The sequence below is a fragment of the Schistocerca gregaria genome, chromosome 10 (assembly GCF_023897955.1).
Source record: "Schistocerca gregaria isolate iqSchGreg1 chromosome 10, iqSchGreg1.2, whole genome shotgun sequence".
Lineage (NCBI taxonomy): Eukaryota > Metazoa > Arthropoda > Insecta > Orthoptera > Acrididae > Schistocerca > Schistocerca gregaria.
In genome coordinates this window covers 141792089-141813559 of record NC_064929.1, presented here as the reverse complement: position 1 = coordinate 141813559, position 21471 = coordinate 141792089, and the positions used below count along the sequence as shown (strand labels likewise).

Here is a 21471-nt window from a genome sequence, read left to right as displayed (position 1 = left end):
ATGAAGAGGTGGATTCTTCAGCTGATGGCTATTTTGCAGAGCTCAACGGTTCTCACTGTAAACAGGGTAGAACAGCTGTTGAAAATCACTGGGAAAATGTATCAAACTAAAAGGAGACCATGCAGAGAAAAAAAGACTTTTTTCCCAAAATTTTTGTGCTTTCTTTGTTTGGTTGGGTTTTTCTGGGACATTACTCATATTTTGTCCTGGGTGAACCTTACCACATCTCACATCTTACAGCTGTTGTCTTTTATCCATTGCCACAGCACTGCATATCAGTTTGAGGTTATAAGTATTTGCTCATGCCAACAGACATAATGGGAGACCACCACAACAGTGAGAGAAGTGTTGGCTGGGAAAAATATATCTAAAAACAAAGATGATGTGACTTACCAAACAAAACTGCTGGCAGGTCAATAGACACACAAACAAACACAAACATACACACAAAATTCAAGCTTTTGCGACTAGTGGTTGCTTCTTCAGGAAAGAGGGAAGGAGAGGGAAAGATGAAAGGATGTGGGTTTTAAGGGAGAGGGTAAGGAGTCATTCCAACCCCGGGAGTGGAAAGACTTACCTTAGGGGGAAAAAAGGACAGGTATACACTTGCGCGCACACACACACACATATCCATACGCACATACACAGACACAAGCAGACATTTGTAAAGGCAAAGAGTTTGGGCAGAGATGTCAGTCAAGGCGGAAGTACAGAGGAAAAGAAGTTGTTGAAAGACAGGTGAGGTATGAGTGGCGGCAACTTGAAATTAGCGGAGGTTGAGGCCTGGCAAATATCGAGAAGAGAGGATATACTGAAGGGCAAGTTCCCATCTCCGGACTTCTGACAGGTTGGTGTTAGTGGGAAGTATCCAGATAACCCAGACGGTGTAACACTGTGCCAAGATGTGCTGGCTGTGCACCAAGGCATGTTTAACCACATGGTGATCCTCATTACCAACAAACACTGTCTGCCTGTGTTCATTCATGCGAATGGACAGTTTGTTGCTGGTCATTCCCACATAGAAAGCTTCACAGTGTAGGCAGGTCAGTTGGTAAATCACATGGGTGCTTTCACACATGGCTCTGCCTTTGATCGTGTACACTTTCCGGGTTACAGGACTGGAGTAGGTGGTGGTGGGAGGGTGAGCGTGTATGTTTATGTATCTATCGACCTGCCAGCACTTTTGTTTGGTAAGTCACATCAACTTTGTTTTTAGATATATTTTTCCCACGTGGAATGTTTCCCCATGGCTCTACCCAGACAGTGACCATGGAAGCTCCGCAAACTTCAATATACCCTTTGCAAGATAATTAACAAGAAGAATCCCATTTGCATCCCAAATCCACCTAATTTTTTCCAAGCAGGGCCACTAGGGCCCGACTCCAAGCTTCGATTTTGACTCACTGCATGTCTGCCACATAGATATGGACAGTAACAAATCAGTGGACAAAAATCAGCTGCATTCTTTTTAACACTACGTAATGGTTGCTGAGAAATTGGTTTTTGCATTTGCATTTGGACAGCAAAGAAGAAGAAAAATACAAGCAACAACCTTAAACAAAGCTTTTACTTCCTTCAGGAGATGAAATGTGTAATATTGCCTACAAAAGTAGAAGTCCACATTTCCTAGCCAAACAATTGTCCAGCGATTCTGTCTTGTAATTTATTGAAGAGGGATAAAAAGAGAGGCTGCGGAAGAATGGGACTGAACGTGCAGGTCATTCAGATCCCAGGGTGAGAGATACTCACTTGTGTGGAAAACAGGAGACAAAGACGAAGAAGGTTGTACCAAAGAGAATAGGATGTCAAAAAAAGTCCACTGGTATGCACTGTGACAATTTCATTATGACTATATGTGTATCGGAGGGGGGGGGGGGGGGGGGGGGGGGAGCCTAGAAGAGTGGGTTGATCAGAAATTGCCATTACTTGTTGTTAGTATACTTTACAAAAGTAGCCTGCAGTGTAGAGGCAGTCAGCAGGTACATCAAGCTTGCTCGCTACTTCTGATCTTGGGAGCTGCTCAGAAATAGGCCGGCAAGAGACTTGTGCCTCGAATACAAGAGCTCGTGAATGAGTCAACTCGAGCCCATTTGTAGCCAAAGGGAAATTGGGTAAGTGTGTCAATGAATGACCTGCAATGAAAACTTCAAGCATGACTAGTGCATGTTTATTCCACACATTGTTTCATTATCATAATATTTTCATCTTAACTTTTTCTTTCACTGTAGTTAAAAAACGTTATAGTATCAGAAAATAGCCACTTTGTGTTCACTGAGCAACGTGCCAAGAAGCAATTTTTTTTCTGATGTACTTATACTCAATTAATGAAGTTATGTCGTGACTGTCCAGTGAAAGAAATTATGTTATTTTAGAGGTGAAATTCAAGTAATGCTTCACATCCCTCTCTTTGGCAACAAATGTAATCGAGAAGACTACAAGTTTTGCCTTCACCCACAATGTGGAGGAAAAGAAAGAAAAAAAATATGTTCATTCTGTCAAATACTGCTCCTCATTTTCTTACTATTCCGAAATAATGAAACAAATTTTTGAAACAAGAGTGCAAGGAGAAAGCAGAAATGAAAAATTATATGTTAATTATTCCCATAATGGTCCCAAGCTGAAACTTGGCGGACATTGACTGTTATTGAAATTTATTTTCTGTTTTAACTTTTTTACTGCGACATCCGGAAAATTCCCAAATCTTTGTCTGTAATAGCGTTTTTTAGCTTTATGTAGATCTGAGATAATAGAACTGAAATAAGATGATGAGCAAAAGAAATGTGTCAGTTTTTATAATGAAATGAAATGAGCGTATGGCATTGTTGGCCGGGAGGCCCCATGCAGGGGAGTTCAGCCACTGTATTGCAAGTCCTTGTTAGTTGACGCCACTTGGGCAAGCTGTGGGTCAATGATGATGAAAATGATGATGAAGGACACACAACAACCAGTCCCTGCCAGGAATCGAACCCGGGCCCCCTGCATGATAGGTGGAAACGCTACCACTACGCTACGGAAGCGGACAGTTTTTATAATTACAGCATTCCACTGTTAAGAAAGTATAATAAGTGTGACAAAAAACATAGGCACTCTCATTTCAAATGGTTGTAAGAGGAAAAAGGGAAACCTTTAAAAAAATTCAGTCAGAAAGGCTTAGTTATCTCCTTCATTTGACATAAAATGATGCAAATTTCTAATAAAATTAAACAACTAGTAATTTTAAATTGTGCCAGCTGAAACTATTCTAGCTTATTCTGGGTCTGTCCAGCAGAATGTCCATTTCATCTGGTAATTTTCATGAAAAGTTCTCTTCTGTCATCATAGCAGCTAAAGAGTAACATATGCACTCCTGTGCCAATGAGTCTTACCACCAGTACAGGTATGGTGGATCAAAAATTCACAGTCTCGCTGCACATGATGTCTACTGCCGCATCCTGCCCCACTGCACCTCGTAGCTGCGAGATTGTGGCGAAAAGCTTATGAACGAGTCTGAAGGCTCTACCGCAGTGGCTGCTTTTAGTTGTTCTCAAATGATTTGACTTGTTCCAGAGCTGTGAAGACTCTCCATTGATTTACAAAACATGAAGAGAGGGTGAATGAATTAATTAATTAAAATGTTACTGTTACTGCTGCCATCTCTTTTCAGCTAGTGCTGTTGTGTATTTCCATCATTCACAACTCTGTCTCTGATAGGAATGCTGTGTTAGTGATGAAAGACAAGGAGGCATATTATTAACACACACATTTACATTTTATTGAACATAGTAAGATTTACAAATATTACAAAAGCTGCAACTTGGAAGAAATAAACTAAGTATTTACATGGCACTAACAAAACATTTGCCACACACAGACATTGACAATAAATTATCTATAGAATAATGAGGTTTGTGAAAACTGAACAAGTCCTTACAATAAAACAGTTGGTTTATAAAGTGTGAAATCGGCAACAAGGAATTTGTGAAACTATGAATGTATCTGTTAAAGCATTCTTTCAGGAGCTTTCATTGGCATACTGTATTCATAATGCGCAGAAATTAAAAACAGCACCAATTTCCCTACATTTATGAATCACGTTCTGCACTTTTTGGTACTTTTCATTTAATTGTAGATTGCATTCAAGCTATATGACTATAAGATTAATGATTTAAACAAGAGAATCAAAAATTAATGATAACTTTCTCATATAGAGAATAATAATCCAAAACATTTCAGCAATGTACATTTAGCATTGGCCATCTTCTGTTTCCTTTTTATCGGTTAAGTAGTATTGAACATAAGAGTGTAACAGGTTTGGTTGTGCTGAGAACTAAATGTAGCATACACAAGCTAAAGAGAGAACAGGGCTTCCAGTTGCATATCATCATTTTGTCATAATTTAGTGATTCAATGATATACTTTATACAAAAGTAGACAATAAATGAGTGCGAAACCAGACTGATGTGCGTACCTCAGACACAGGAAAGGGATCACAGTGTCTTGTTGAATTAACTACTGCATTTTGCACCACTGACATTCAATTATGGATATGTAAGAATTTGTTGAACTGACACATAGATATAACACTGTCAAGCAGAATCTGGAGAAGCCATATTAATATATATTTCAGTTGACTAGTTGTCTACATATCACATCAAGAAACATTTATGTTTTAAGCAAACACACTCCAGAAACAATGAAACACATTTATACATGCCTGTCTACACACAAATAATTACACACAAAATACTGATAATTCAGAAAATGCAAGCAGCTACAAATATACATGTGTCTGCCAATGACTGTCAACTCAAGGAATAGATTTTTTTCTTTCTGATTACGCATCTTATATTTTTGTATCCTATACAAACATTCACAATATATCTAAAATATTTTTTGTGTTATTAATCAATAATATATACACAATGTTCACCAGGTAGTGGCAATTAAGTCATCTTTTCACAACATAATAACCATCGAAAGTCCTTATGTTACATCCACATAAATCTCCAATCAAAAAAGTGTAACTGTTCTTTTTGAAAAACAGCTATTTGAAACATTCACAACTCCACTACTGACATCACAATGGATAAACACAGCCACTCGCCACACAGTTGAGGTACGGAGCAGCAGTTCAACAAGTAAAACAACATTAATACTGCCATTCATTTTTTGAACTAGTATCCTGTTAATTTATGAAGATAACAGTCTCAAAAGCCACACAAAAATGTTTTACTCCTATTTTGCATTTCTATCTGCCACTCAACACCTCAAATATACAGCGACTGTGCTTATTGTTTGTATTCACAGAACTTCCCTTCATACAATACAACCCTGGTTAACAGAACTATGGGATAGGGAGGAGATTCCATTTCGGACAATAATTTTTTTGGTTAAACTATGAACACTATAGCATATAAGGATTTTTGAAAGTTTTGACAGCCAGACAGATTCAAAAAGCTCTTTGTAGGCTTTTCTTACGTTCTTTATTAAAGTTAAAATTAAATTTTTATGATTACATTACATAAATGTACAGTATACTGCACTTAATTGTTTGTAGCATAGCACAAAATGCACCAACAGTGGAAAGAAACAATCATGTGAATGCACTATTGTTGGTATTGTAACTTTTTTTTTTTTTTTATGAGGGATTTTCGTAGTCAATTTAGATAACCCGGGTTTTTGTTGATCCTGTTTCAGTTAACCAGGGTTTTACTGTGTTATCATTTTAAATCATCCAAAAATTTCTTCTGTCAGTATGTATGTCAGATTACGTTGTTTTGGATTTTGTTGCAGCAAACTGTAACACCTACAAACATGTTTGAATGAACAGTAGGTGTTACAAGTGTGTAACTACATACGGTTGAAAAAATTGTTATTTCCTTACAACAGCTCGGCAGAGAGAGACTTTAGATTTTCACAAGAAAACTTTAGATATATATTTTTAATATTTAAATGTACTCCAAGCTATGATGTGACGCAAACAGTATAACATCTACAAAAAATGTACTTAAATTTTGCAAATTTTATACTGTTCCTTCAACTCAACTCGTGTATCACCTGATGCCATATTTGGTGGAAGAGAATGGAGACGGGATACACTATTCCTTAAGGCTCAACTGAGTCTCTACAGTTGTCATGCAAAATGCTTCTGGAGAAGAGCTAGTGCACAGAAAGAATTATATGAATGATTTGAAGAATAACAATGACACATAAGTTCTGGAAAGAATGAACATACCAAAAGTTATAACTGGTAAAGCTGCTGTACAATCACTAGAAAGTGTTTCGCTAAAGTATACTAGGTGTTATTGAAAGAAGAGTTGTTACATGACGAATTGTTATTGTAACTGGAAACTCATTCAAATTTAAGACAAAGTCATGTGATGTATTTATGTGTGAAACATATTATAAAGTTTATAAAATAGGTTTGTTTTTCCTGCTCTTGTTTTCTCTCTGATGCAACATATCTCGAATAACAGTCCTATAAGGTTTGACTATCCTAATTTGTCAGATGAGTATGTATATGGCTATTCTGTACACCTCTTAATCATTAACGAAGCCACGCAGCTCTGCTATTCACACAGTCACAAGCACTAATGGAGACCCAATAATTTTATACAAAATGACTGAGTCAACAATAACATTATTATCACTTCTGCTTTCAACAGAATATTTCTTATCTGTCTGGATCACTTGTGTGAATTTTGGCAATTACGTTCTTTAATTCATATAATAAACCATTTTCAGACCTTCCACTCCAATGGTAATGGGTCATATCAATGAGCAATAAAAGTTCATAGCATTTTGGCATAGACTGCAGTATGATAAGCATATTGATAAGACCTATTATTACCGCTGTGTAAGGTCTAAAACAGCTTTTTACATAAACTCGAAGTTTCTACAGCCTCTGTCAGTGATCCTGGTGGATAATATATATTTTGTTAACATACACATTTAATGTAAAACCGAGTTTTCTAGTGGTACACTGAGGTACTTCTATAAATGTAGTGGATTGTAGGAAGGGTCAGCATATAGACTGTGCTACATGATTGTAGGAGATTCTGACTTGGGTTTCTTTTATAGTGCCCATTCTGAGGAGATCTTGACAGTAAAAGTAAGTATAAGAAATTATATATAAGTTATTGTAACATACATTTAAGTTTGTACTACTGCTTTCATAATATTATCAAAATGAAACCATGGGACAGAATGTAATTGTGATACATAATTTATTGAATTTTAGGCCCATTTTTGCTTGTTATTTAGGCCTATATAGTTTTACGCATTAAGAGACAATGGAAGTTTTGAGCTGTGGGTTTTTTTGTATTGGAATAATGTGAATTTACTTTCAAATAAATTACATGAAATGATGGTTGGTTGGAAACTGTATGTCCCACTGGTTCCAAAGAGAAACTAGTAGAAAAAATTCTAAACATTTTAACAGATATTAGCTAAGGATAAACATAATTACAGCTGACAATGTGAGAATATTGAAGTTAGTAAGGCTCCCCAGTGAGCACAGGTTATTAAGTAATGAGATTTTCCATTATTCCTTTCCATCAGTACAAATTATACCTTAAATAAAAGACTTTCCAGGCAAAAGCACACTTTCAAACATTCATAAATGCTCGTTTGATATGCTAAAGTACAGAAAGCAGTAATGAGCTATCAAATAGAGAAGTTCAATTTACAACACAATTTGACCATACATTGTACATTTTTAAGCACAATATATCCATTCAATCTTGAATATAGAGTTATTTTTGTCATTTAATGACAAAACATGTATCAAAATTATATGTAACTTTAAAAATAAACACTAATTTTATGTATACACTGGTGTAAATATGTTACTAATCTCTTTGCAGGATTGTAGCACATTTTTTGGTCATTATGTCAAGTAAAACTGTCAAAATTCGTCACCTAGCACATCATTTGAGATTTTATTGTCACATTCCTTTTCTTTCGTTACCATCTGTCGGAATGACAGCCTCATTTTTCGATATTGCAGAATGTGGTTTGGTAATCCGTTTGTTTTCACTGATTTCAAGAATACTGTCAGCAAAATTATGCAGATCTCCATTGTTAGTACATAGTCTGTCTGTCCAGTGTAATTATTGTAGATAGAGAGAGGACCAACCAAGTTTTTGTGCAAATTATTGTGGAAAATAAAGCCAGAAGGCCACTGTCAGTCAACATGACTTATTAACCTAATGTAATTTAACTGAGTGACAAATTATAAATGGGCAGAATATAAGTCTGTTTTTGTTCCCTACCATTGTATGTGAACTACTCATCCATTATGTTTGTAACTGTCTTTCAAACTGCATTATGACATACATATCTCCAGAAGGAGCAGCACATATATTCAATGCAGAGAATTCTATTAATTTTTATGGTACTGCAATTATTTCAGTCTGCATGTGACTGTAGGACCATTAGTTAGTTTTCTTTCTTTCTTGTCTCTTCTTAATCAAAAGTCAGTCATTTTCATTTGTCTTTTTTCCTCTGGCAAATACCCATCATTTATACCTGCCCTGGTGATAAACAAACAATGCAAGGATCCATTTTAATGTTATATACAACAGTGCAACTTTCATTTTACCATTAAGTATAAAAAGTTCAGTGCTTATCAGCTGAAGGTCTGTCCTAATGCTTACAGATGCACACTGGTGGGCATCAAATGGGCAAGGCCACAGAAGTTGTTGTAAGGTTCATATAAACAGTTTATGGAAACACATAGCAGCTAAGTAAAAGCAAAAGCAAGAGGAAGGACCAGATCTCCTTTGGTTTCTAATGGCCGCATCAGCAGGTGATGCTAGGATAATATAACTTAACTATCCACAGTGGTGCCAGTTTTGGAGGTTAATAGTCAGTCTTATACTAAACAGGGCACGATGAATGGTTGTGTGGTGTTTGGCCCATTTCCTCAGATGCAGATATGTGGCCTACTTCCTCAGGAGCAGGTGTCCACTTGAAGTAAAGCTACTATATAAGGAATATTCCAGGACAGAAGAAAAGTATAAACAATGAAAATTGTATATGACACACACTCACTCTCCCTCACTAGCCACACGCAGTAGCCACATTCCCCTCACAGTTCTAGAAGCTTTGAAGATGGTTCATTAGATCAACCAGAAAATGTTTTCCTGAAATCAGAAAAGAAAGAAAGAGAGAGAGAGTTTGTTGGGGGAAGGGGGGGGGGGGGGGGCACAGCACTGAAGCTAGATCCAGAGTGAACATTTGAAAACTATAAGTAGTTACCTGACCTTCATGAATTCTCATTGGCAAAGCACCATTCCTCTGAATATGAGAGGTTAAAGTCAATGTCACTGTTCCTTTCTTCTGCATACTGAACTGGAGGAGAGAAATGTGTGCTCTGAGAAAAGTGCGAGACAAAAATCACATCTTACACTGGTAATTTAAAAGGACAGTTTGCTACTTCACAGTTTATGAAAGGAAGGGAAAGAGGAAGGAAGAGTAGCTCAAATGACCAAAACAGATAAGAATGTTTGATCTACAACATGGATAATAAACACAGTTTCACACTGGGAGATAAATGCCTTAGGCACAGGCCTTTTGAGTGGCAAGTGATTACTTCCTCAAAGATCTCCTGTGACTGGCATCATATTCAGTTATTAAGACACAATTTAGAGCTGGTGCTCACTTTTATTGAACAGAAAGATTATAGCAGAATCAACATTTAATAGTACGGTGATACAGAATACAAATAAAAGTAAAAAACTACTCTCTGCAGTCAGGTACTTACAAAAAATGTAAAATTTAAAAATAAGATAAAAATTATAATTCTGCTAGTCATATACAGGGTGTACCACAAAGACTGGTCAAAGCATAAAAGCCTAGTAAACATGGGCTCTACAAGCATACCGTACACACTATGAGCCCTTTTCATCTTCACTAATGAGAAACACATCTTTTTTACCAAACAAGTGCTCATGGCTTTTAAGGAACGCATTTCAGAGCCTGAATCATTGTTCCCTGAATACTGACCATTCCTGCTGGGACACCCTGTATATGCTGAAGCAGAACACAACTAACATACAGACAACAAACATCTTTTGGTTTGCTGCTGAACTATATGACAACAAAAACTGTTGTTATATTGACAAAAATTCCAGACTAGTTATTTACATATGCACATATATTTGTAAAGTTATAAAGAAATAGAACTGTTGCCCAATTCTTATTTTCAAGAGACAAAATTCGAAGTTCTATCAATACATAGAGCTAAAAAAAAAAAGTCATACCTAGGATGCAGAATGATTAGTTTCCTCTTCAGGAAGAAAAAGATATTGGCTTTGGAAGGTTGAAAAGGAGTGACAGGTCATTCAGACTGCAGCTTCAGAGAAATCTATTTGAGTTCAAAACTCAAATATTCCTAAGCCATTTGTTGGAACTCTTCAAAAATTTTCAAGAAAATCTACTTTGAAATTTGCCATGGAATTTCAAGAATTTTAATTCCCCAAAATAAAGGTGACTTTCATGATAGGCACCACGGGTCACTCAGTAGTGTTGGAGAATGGTAATTAGGTAATCATAGAACTGCTCATTCAGATCTCGCCGTGGACTTTTTCCCACATTCACTTAGAATAACTACATAATTTAATATAACATTAATCAAATATGTGCTAATTAGCACATATCTAATCATTATTTTTATGAAAAATGTATGTCTTTTTGCCTCTTATTACATAACACATGTGAAATTACACTTTTCATTGCAAATATAAATTCTTCAATATAAATACTATATAAAAGATCATTAAAATTAAAAAATATTATAAACATAAGTAGCATTTACATTAAATGCAACATTCTATATTTATTAGCAATCTTTACTAATATATTGACAGTTAAGAAGTTATATTTTCAATGAACGCCTGGAATTTTGGATGCAGAATGTAATTAGAAACAAGATGATGTGCATTTTTCACAAAACAATGATTAGATGTGTGGTAATTAGCATATATTTGAGGAATTTTATTTTTAAATGTGTAGGTATTAAAACTGAATGGAAAAAAGTTACTGCGAGATTCGAACCAGCAGCCCATTGATTACGTGATCCAATGCTACCCAGTGATCCACACTGCCTGTTGTGAAAATTGCCAAGATTTTAGGGTGTTAAAGTTCCTCAAGTTCACTGGAAAACTGCAAAGTCAAGTTTGTCAAGATTTTTTTTAGGGATGCATCGATCTGCTTTGGGATATTGATATTTGAATTATGAACTTCATGTTCCATGAATGTAAAAAAACTACAAAAATCCAATTGCTGGGTGGTATCCTTGTTACTGGATAAACCCACTTGCCTATCCTTCCAGATATCCCTCCTTACTTCCCGAGAAAGGAATTAACAGCTGTGAAAGCTAGTTTTTTGTGTGTCTTACAATATTACTTGGAATTTTGCCTACTGAACACAAGTACTGATCATCTGTTCTAAAATCAACAACCAATTTTTTTTTTCCTTTTAATATACCTACGGATAACACTTCTTTGAAGAAGATATTGGTAACTGCAAGGATCTGTTGCGATGTTTAGCTATATTATGCAATGCATAGGAACATACAAAATGAGCAAAGAGTATATAAAGCTGGAGAAACCTTTCAAATACAACAGTGTTTCTCTTGCACAAAGGAACTGATAAACAATGTGGCCCATAATTTACATTATAAACACATCAAGACTAAACATGTTTAAATATTCATCTTGAGTGTGGTTTTTGAAGTTGTCCCAGAGGATCAAATGTCCAATAAGGCTTGCAAACAGAGAATAATCAGATCTCAGATCAATTCATGAATTCTATTGTCTTTTTTTCTAAGAGCATTTACCATTCTGAACCATTCTCACTTGATATGTGTGACACCTGCAACCAATTTGAGATTTTATTTGTTGGTCTCTGCTACCTATGAATCATGTTGGTGTACATATACTTCTGAAAGGTAGCTATCAAAAGAAAAGATTGGCAAATCATTTGAATCAATTTGTGGCAACAAGTGCAGAAGTTTCTTCCAGACTGGCCTGCATTATTTCATATCTGATGCACACATCTGATGCACTGTTTCATTTGTGACGCATGCACCGTGAGATAGCACAACATGTCATGTTTTGATCCAAGTACAACAGAAGTAGCTGCGAATGTTGATGAACAAATAATTGTAGATTGTGTTCCTGTGATGTACTTAAAACTGCCTTGAAAATGCACGAGAGTTTCCAGCCAAATATTGGTCCAGGAAATAATGACTTGTTTGTGCTGAAAATCTACTAAAGGTATCTAAAGATATCTTAATTAGCTGTTTGAGTTAACAGTCAACAACCTACTAACACTATAATGTCTTTATACTGCTTCTAGCCAATAACTGAACGTGAAGCAGATGTCACACTTTCTCTTGGATGCACTAGCATATTATGACAGTGAATATATATTTTGTATATTAGAACATTTGGCTCATAGCCTAGTAAACACAAAAACTGTGTAACCAATGTACATTGTAAAATTGTAACACCCTGATATAAGAATTGTTCAATTAACAAGCCTTTCAAAATGAGTACAGTCTAACTGATTTGGCACATAATCGATCCTCACTTTACATTTAAAACTCCAACATCAGTTTGAGTCTGATATTTGAAGTAATTAATTCATAACTCATATATTTGACAGTTACCATAACTGTAATGAAACACAGACACTGTTGTGTGTGCTTATTTATAAGCAGCTTCTGACAGCTTGCAGTCTCATCAAAAGTTTATGCCATCTGTCTGGCAGTACTAGTAATCAAGAAGACAAAAACATCAAAACATCAATTACACGACATGCAGTACACAAGAACTACATTCTCATTGAGTGTGTGTGTGTGTGTTTTTGGGCATGAGCGCGCGCACACACTCTTGTGTGCACACATGCAGGTGCACACGCACATTATTACATTGTTATCCGACAAAGCAAACCGTAGACTCGGCCATAGTAGAAAGTAAGTGCTACATTTCTAAAAACATTGGAGTGTGTGCTACTACCACTTTTGCTTTCGGGCGTAAACACAGTGTGATGCTTTTCTGGCCAGGTCTTCAGCTTCCTTTGCCAAGTAATAAAAGTAACTACATGTCTGTATATACATGACTGATTATAATGTTTCCTTTACAATAAAATATATACGACAACAACATTAACATTTAAAATTACACAAGCTTCACATTATTCCTTATAGCTCTTAAAAAGAATATACATCAATTTCTGCATATAACAGACTACCGGAAAGATTATTTATATTTCTTCTGCACTATTTTTAATTTTATTTTTCTTCCTCATTTTGAGTATGTGCAGTATCACACATATGGACACACATGGAGGACACTGACATTACAGTCAAGATAAATGTATGTAGTCAGTAGTAACTGGCAAAGTTTATCACAATGCCCTTTCTCTATGGACACATTGTAATACCCTGTACATAGGAAAACATCTGCCAGCTACATTTCTAATTTTGGCAACTACTAGCAATACATTACATTCTATCAGTACTTTTGTAAACACAACACCAAAGAGGTCAATTCTCTTAATTCAGTTATCACACACAAAAGTTTACATAAGACAAAAGGTTAACATGATACACGCTGTGATGTACATGTCAGGCCTTATGCTTCACTCATTTCTGCACTGCTTCCTCACATGGCTGTGTGCCACAAAATGTATGCCTGTCCAATTTGGGAGCTAGTTTTCCTACAACAGAGCAAAAATACAATTTTTCAATCTTCATTGTCCAGACAAATATTTGCAATACACTGGTGTGCAAAACTTAAGGACAGAAGTAAATTTCGCATGACGTTTCAATGCCAAGTAACATTGCTCGATGAAACTTGGACAACATAGAAAGAACTGCTACAATGTAGTACAAAAGGTAACTGAAAGAGAGACACAATGAGGCGAAAGGAAATTATACTTTTATTCAAAGACAATAATACTTCTGTAGTCACCACAGCTTCTGACAGTCTCCTGGACATTATAAAGAAAGGCATTGGTTCTTAATAGCATGTGTGGTCACCACGGACAGCAATGTGTGTTCTGCAATGTACTACCAGGCTGGCTATAAGGTTGGTAAGGAGTTCTTATGGTAGAGCATTCCATTCCTTCATGAATGTGGTTGACAACTGCTGGAATGTCATTGTTGGATGTGGACGAACTGCAGTATCTCTTTCCAACACATCCTATTTTTACTCGATAAGATTTAAGTTGGGGAAACAGGCAGGCCAGTCCAGTCACCAAATACCCTCTTGTTCCACACCTGCACTGTGCCATTTGTAATTTCCAGTAAACTATCATAAATTGCGGTGACTTCAATGTAATTACTGTCTGTGAATAACAATGTCATTTCAGTTTATCTCATACCATATTCCTTTCAGCTATGATCTTTACTACACTGTAGCAGTTCTTTCTACGTATGGGCCAGGTTTCACTGAGCAGTGTTGCGTGACAGTGAAAGTTACTTTCATCCTTAAGTATCATAAACCAGTGTATATGCAGTAATCATTTCATAAATACAGTATTAGAAAAGCAAAAGTGGCAATGTACTGGAAAAATTCATTAATTCAGGCATGTCAAGGTATAAACTGACATAAGACAAAGAAATCATACATATTCTTTATTTTTTATTAACACTAAATTATTACCATTCTGCTTAGGGCTACTCATGCTTATGCCTTATAAATTTAAAGAGTCAAACTAGTAAGGAAGCTGCTACGAGGGTCACTCCAAAAGAAATGCACACTATTTTTTTAAAAAAATCCATCTTTTATTCTACATGTTGGAAAGTTTTACAGTGTGTAGATACATCCTTTAGGAACAATATTTTCATTTCTCCACTTAATTTCCATCCCTCTTAACTGCCTAATGCCATCTTATAACAAGCGCCTGTATACGAGCACGGTAAAATTCTGGACCAACCCGTTGGAGCCACTGTTTGGCACTGTGCACAAGGGAGTCATCATCTTCAAACCTTGTTCCACAAAAAGAGTCTTCCAGTTTCCCAAAGAGATGATAGTCACATGGAGCCAGGTCAGGACTGTAAGGCGGGTGTTTCAGTGTTGTCCATCCGTGTTTTGTGATCGCTTTCATGGTTTTTTGACTGACATGTGGCCATGCATTGTCGTGCAACAGCAAAACATACTGCTTTTGCCGATGTGGTCGAACACGACTCAGTCGAGCTTGAAGTTCCTTCAGTGTCGTCACATATGAATCAGAATTTATGGTGGTTCCACTTGGCACGATGTCCACAAGCAAGAGTCCTTCAGAATCAGAAAACTCCATAACCATAACTTTTCCAGCAGAAGGTATAGTTTTGAATTTTTTTTTTCTTGGGCGAATTTGCGTGATGCCACTCCACTGATTGCCTCTTCGTCTCTGGTGAAAAATGATGGTGCCATGTTTCATAACCTGTCACAATTCTTCCAATAAATTCATCTCTACCATTCTCATACTGTTCCCAAAGTTCGCTGCTTACCATTTTTCTTGTTTCTTTATGAGCCACTGTCAACATCCTGAAAACCCACCTGGCATAAACCTTTTTTTATACCAACACTTTCAGTATTCTGTAAACACTTCCTTCCCCTGTCCCAACACAACGTGACAATTCGTTCACTGTGATGCATCTGTCAGCAGTCACCAATTTGTTAACTCTCTGCTCATTGCCTGGAGAGTGTGCAGTACAAGGCCTGCCGCTGCAAGGACAATCCTCAATATTGCCATCCCCGCTTTCATCACTTAACCTGCTTGCCCACCGACTAACTCTACTGTGATCGACAGCAGCATCTCCATACACCTTTTTCATCCCCTTGTGGATGTTTCCCATTGTCTCGTTTTCACAGCGCAGGAATTCTATGCCAGCAAGTTGCTTCTGACGAACGCCAAGTGTAGCAGCCATCTTGAAGATGTGCTGTGATGGCACCACTCATGGGAACAGGTTGAACTAAGTTTGAAAACAAGTGGGAAGGATGTACCTACACACTGTAAAACTTTCACACATGCACAATGAAAACTGTATTTTCTCAAAAATCGTGTGCATTTGTTTTGGAGTGACCCTCGCAATTTAAAACAGGTGGGTGTCACTTCAGTCATTCATCTGCTGTTATTTACCATAAGTTTGTCTGCTAATAGTAGCTTAATATTTACTTGATTACAATGGCACTTTTCAAGGAAAGTATTTACCTAAATTTAGAAATACAGCATGCTATTTGGAGTACATTACTACATCTCGGGTGTCTTTACAACAAACACTGTTATTTGCCAGGTAGCTAACAGAACTTTTCAATTCCTGAATCCAGGTGGCTGGATAATTTATAGGATTGGTAGCTGATCACATATGTTTTTAATTTTCTTTAATTTTTAGAGTTTTGTACCTCAATTGATACAAGTTCAACCCTTATAGGATACCTATGTTGTTCATCCATCTGTCTGCCTCTCTGTCCATCTGTTAAGGCCCCTTTTCTCATGAACAGATATAAGTATTTAGTTGAAATTTACGTTGCATACTAAGAATCTACACTCCCTTGGCATTGTGAAAAATTTAACTGTCTACATCAGTGCAAATGAAAGATATGGTTATTTATGTCACATATTTCAACATCGACAAACTCACTCATCAAAACTTGTAGAATACTTACCATTGACAGAGAATGCTGAAATTTAACGAGAGGCAAGGTTTCACAATACAAATAAATGATAAAGTCCAACGATCATTAATTTGTAATTTGCCACATAAAAAATATTTCTTTGCCATTTGCTATCTATCTGTTTGTCTCTCCATCTTTTGAAGCCCCTTTTTCTCAGGGATGCGTGAAGGTGTCAAGCTGAAATTTATGTCAGGTACTAAGATCTATGGTCCCTTGGCAGTGTAACAGTTTTAAGTTTCTAAGTCAGTGTAATCAAAAGATACAGTCATCTAACATATATTGATACTCACAAACACTCAATCAAAACTTATAGATGAGCTACCTACATACATGTCGAGCCTGATGATCTAGCAGTAAAGCACACACCTGAAACTGAGAGGTTGCAGAATCAAATTTGGGTCAGACTGTGGATTTTTCAGTCATCATTTTAATCCAGCCTTCATCTCTCAAAAATGTGTGGAGTACTAGAAACAATGCAAGGTTCAGATTCCTCATCAAACTGTAGGTCCCCTTCCCCAGCTGGATGACACGTAAGTTGCGGGAGTGGCCTCCAATAGAAAGACTTGAACCAGGCTATTCAGCCACACTTTTTCTTTCTTTGAAAACAGATCATCTGATAACGACTTAATATGTACTGAAATAAGTTAAAAAAACTGATGGAAAAAATAACAACACCAAAAAATAATTAATGTAGAGTAATAAAATTTTGGGAACACATTAGTCTAGGTACAACATTTAAGTATATCTAAAAACAAAGATGATGTAACTTACCAAATGAAAGCATTGGTATGTTGATAGACACACAAATAACACACACACACACACACACACACACACACACACACACACACAATTCAAGCTTTCGCAACCCACGGTTGCTTCATCACAAAAGAGGGAAAGATGAAAGGATGTGGGTTTTAAGGGGGAGGGTAAGGAGTTATTCCAATACCGGGAGTGGAAAGACTTACAGGGGGAAAAAGGACAGGTATACACTCGCGCACACACACACATATCCATCCACACATATACAGGCACAAGCAGACATTTGTAAAGGCAAAGAGTTTGGGCAGTGGGTCTGTATATGTGAGGATGGATATGTGTGTGTGTGCGCGAGTGTATACCTGTCCTTTTTCCCCCCCTAAGGTAAGTCTTTCCGCTCCCGGGATTGGAATGACTCCTTACCCTCCCCCATAAAACGCACATCCTTTCGTCTTCCCCTCTCCTTCCCTCTTTCCTGATGAAGCAACTGCGGGTTGTGAAAGCTTGAATTGTGTGTGTGTGTTTGTGTTTATTTGTGTGTCTATCAACATACCAATGCTTTCGTTTGGTAAGTTACATCATCTTTGTTTTTAGATATATTTTTCCCACGTGGAATGTTTCCCTCTATTGTATTCATAAGACATTTAAGTGATTAATATTGCAAGACTACAGGTTAATGTAACTGCAAAATAAGCCATTGAAATTGTGAAATGCTGGTACATTAATAACCAGTGTAACTGCCAGAATGTTGAATGCAAGCATATAAATGTACATGCATTGTGTTGTACAGGTGCCCTATGTCAGTTTGTGGGATGGAGTTCCATGCTTGTTGCACTTGGTTAGTCAATACAGGGTCAGTTAATGTTGTCTGTGGATGACACAGGAGTTGTCATATAATGGCGGCCCATATGTGCTCGCTTGGAGACAGATCTAGTGATCGAGCAGGCCAAGACAACATGTCAACACTCATTAGAGCATGTTCGGTTATGACAGTGGTATGTGGGTGAGAATTATCCGGTTGGAAAACACCCCCTTGAATGCTGTTCATGAATGGCAGCACAGAAGATTGAATCACCAGACTAATGTACAAATTTGCAGTCAGGATGGCATGGGATAACCACGTGAATGCTATCATAAAAAATAGTACCCCAGACCATAACTCCAGGTGTATATTCAATGTGTGTATAGTGTGCCTCCTCTTAACCAACACATAGTGATCACTGCTCACCGAAGCACAACCAGCTTACATCAGAAAACATAACAGCCATCCACAGTGCCTTCCAATGAGCTCCTGTTTCGCACCACTGAATTCACAAATGGCGGTGGTTTGGGGTCAGTGGAATTCATGCTACAGGACATCTGGCTCGGAGCTGTCCTTCAAGTAACCGATTTGTTGCAGTTCATTACGTTAATGTGATGCCAACTGCTGCTCAAATTACTGCTGCAGATGCAGTATGATGCGCCAGAATTGTGGTGTGCATACTGTAAGACCTTCGGTACACACACCATCAGATTATTTGACTTGTTGCTCTAACGATGTAGGTGAGTGTCAGCAATATGTCTCATGGTCTTATCTTGGTGTGCTTATCTTCTGTCATTAGGTCAGATGATAGAAATGCCGCTTGCACACTTAGATTAGCAGATTGATGGTGACCAACTTTAAACAGAACTTGATTAATTTTCACACACATTTATTAAAATAATAAAAATCATAAACCTTACTTAACTTGATTCTGGATGCTATTTACAATTGACAATCTGAAGTTCCTTTGGTCTTGGTACATTAATCTTATTCTCACATATCTCTGATACTTGACAAAATGTCTATTCATTTCTCTTCATGGCTATGTACAGCAATATGATTATCTTATTACATGCAGACTGAAACTTGACTATAGACTGGTACAGACAAATGCAGACTAATGCAGACTGATGCAGACTGATGCAGACAAATGCAGACTGACTAATCGGAGGTCTGTACACTCGTTATAATACCTCGAGTGTTCAGGTATCACTGCGTGAGTGTGATCCGCAAGGGGAAAAGGTTCTATGTTAGCAGCAACCTCATTGGCCGCGTTACATATTAATACGCGGATCGGCAGAAGCAGAATTTGGTTCATCTCTAAGACAGCGCCAGCTCGCAGTGTGGAGACAGACGAGCGTTGCGCCTGCACTGTCGTGCTTAGCGGGGCGCAGTCTATTGGGAAAGTTGTGTATGTGCTGACTACGTGGAACTATGTACATAACAAGAACCATACGTTGTACACAATGGTCTTCCGTCTCAGTAGTGCCATGTGGGCATCCTAAGTCCTGTCTTCTTGCAATTGAACATTCTCATGACCACCGCTGCTGGTAATCATTGACAGCAGCTACGTCCCTGGCAAGTCCTTCTGCAGTATCGCAGAATGACTATACAGTTTCTCATAGCCCAAGTAGCCGACCTCATTCACACTCAGTGAGGTGTTGATAGTTGCGTCTCTGTTGCATTCAAGGCATTCTTGACTAACGCTAACTCCGGTATCAAAGGTAACTAATGCTTCTAATCATTACAGCATGTATTTAAACAAACCTTATTTGCATCCTCGTAGAGATGCCAATAGTGCCACTCTTATGTGTCTGGTATCAAATTTGAATAGACTTGATTACCAACTTTCTTTTGTGTCGCACAACTCCTTCTCGGTATTGTAGTTTCTCTCTCTCTCTCTCTCTCTCTCTCTCTCTCTCTCTCTCTCTCTCTCTCTCTCTCTCTCTCTCTCCCCCCCCCCCCCCCCTCCCCTTTCATTGTACCTAATTTTGTATGGAACCCTCAAGGCAGAGCACGCAACGTGTTGAACCCTGGACAGAGGGGTAAATTCTACATGAAAATTATTTTGTGTCTTCTACTGTGACTGCAGATCACAGTTCACTGATTTTTACTGTCAGCAATAAAAACCATTAAGGATTAAATATACTGGGAAGGGAGTGTAAGACCTCTAAGTTTCTCGAAATAGCTTCTGCAAGATGTACAGTTATGTACTTTACACAATATTCTTACAACTCACACGTACTGAACAAACACTTCATTTACTTTAGGTACACTTCTTGTGATGAGACTCTGACAAGACTGGGAAAAAACTCTAAAACCTGCAGAAAGTGGCCAAACGGCCAAGGCTGTCAACAGTGAACTGTCAAGAGTAAACAGGAGAAAACAACAACAGCAAGACAGAAAACGGAGGCTGCACAGCAGAATAACAACTCCAACAAGTAACCTGAGGGTGAAAACCTATGGCGTAGCACAGACCTGTGACACCTCCGATTGACGATGATATAAGAGCACAGTGAAATCATGACTTAAGACTGAGCTGCTAGGTTAAAGGGGTGGCCACGAATGCTGATAGGTTGGCAGGACAGACGTGGCCCCATGGCCACTACAGCATCTACATTTACATCTACATCTACATCTACATGATTACTCTGCAATTCACATTTAAGTGCTTGGCAGAGGGTTCATCGAACCACAATCATACTATCTCTCTACCATTCCACTCCCAAACAGCACACGGGAAAAATGAACACCTAAACCTTCCTGTTGGAGCTCTGATTTCCCTTATTTTATTTTGATGAACATTCCTACCTATGTAGGTTGGGCTCAACAAAATATTTTCGCATTCGGAAGAGAAAGTCGGTGGCTGAAATTTCGTAAATAGATCTCACCGCAACGAAAAACGTCTTTGCTTTAATGACTTCCATCCCAACTCGCGTACCATATCTGCCACTCTCTCTCCCCTATTACGTGATAATACAAAATGAGCTGCACTTTTTTTGCACCCTTTTGATGTCCTCCGTCAATCCCACCTGGTAAGGATCCCGCACCGCGCAGCAATATTCTAATAGAGGACGAACGAGTGTAGTGTAAGCTATCTCTTTAGTGGACTTTTTGCATCTTCTAAGTGTCCTGCCAATGAAATGCAACCTTTGGCTCGCCTTCCCCACAATATTATCTATGTGGTCTTTCCAACTGAAGTTGTTAGTAAATTCAACACCCAGGTACTTAGCTGAATTGACAGCCTTGAGAATTGTA

The 21471-nt window shown here is 37.7% G+C and overlaps 1 protein-coding gene across 2 annotated transcripts in view; it reads right to left on the bottom strand.

Annotated features, from left to right (window-relative positions):
* Nucleotides 1-3727: 3727 nt before the first annotated feature.
* The window catches only part of LOC126293673 (uncharacterized), a 211207-nt gene continuing 193463 nt past the window's right edge, over nucleotides 3728-21471 (bottom strand). For both annotated transcript variants that reach the window (XM_049986965.1, XM_049986967.1), the window contains one exon: nucleotides 3728-13707. The gene's annotated coding sequence lies outside the window, so the exon portion shown is untranslated. The remainder of the gene's footprint in view (nucleotides 13708-21471) is intronic.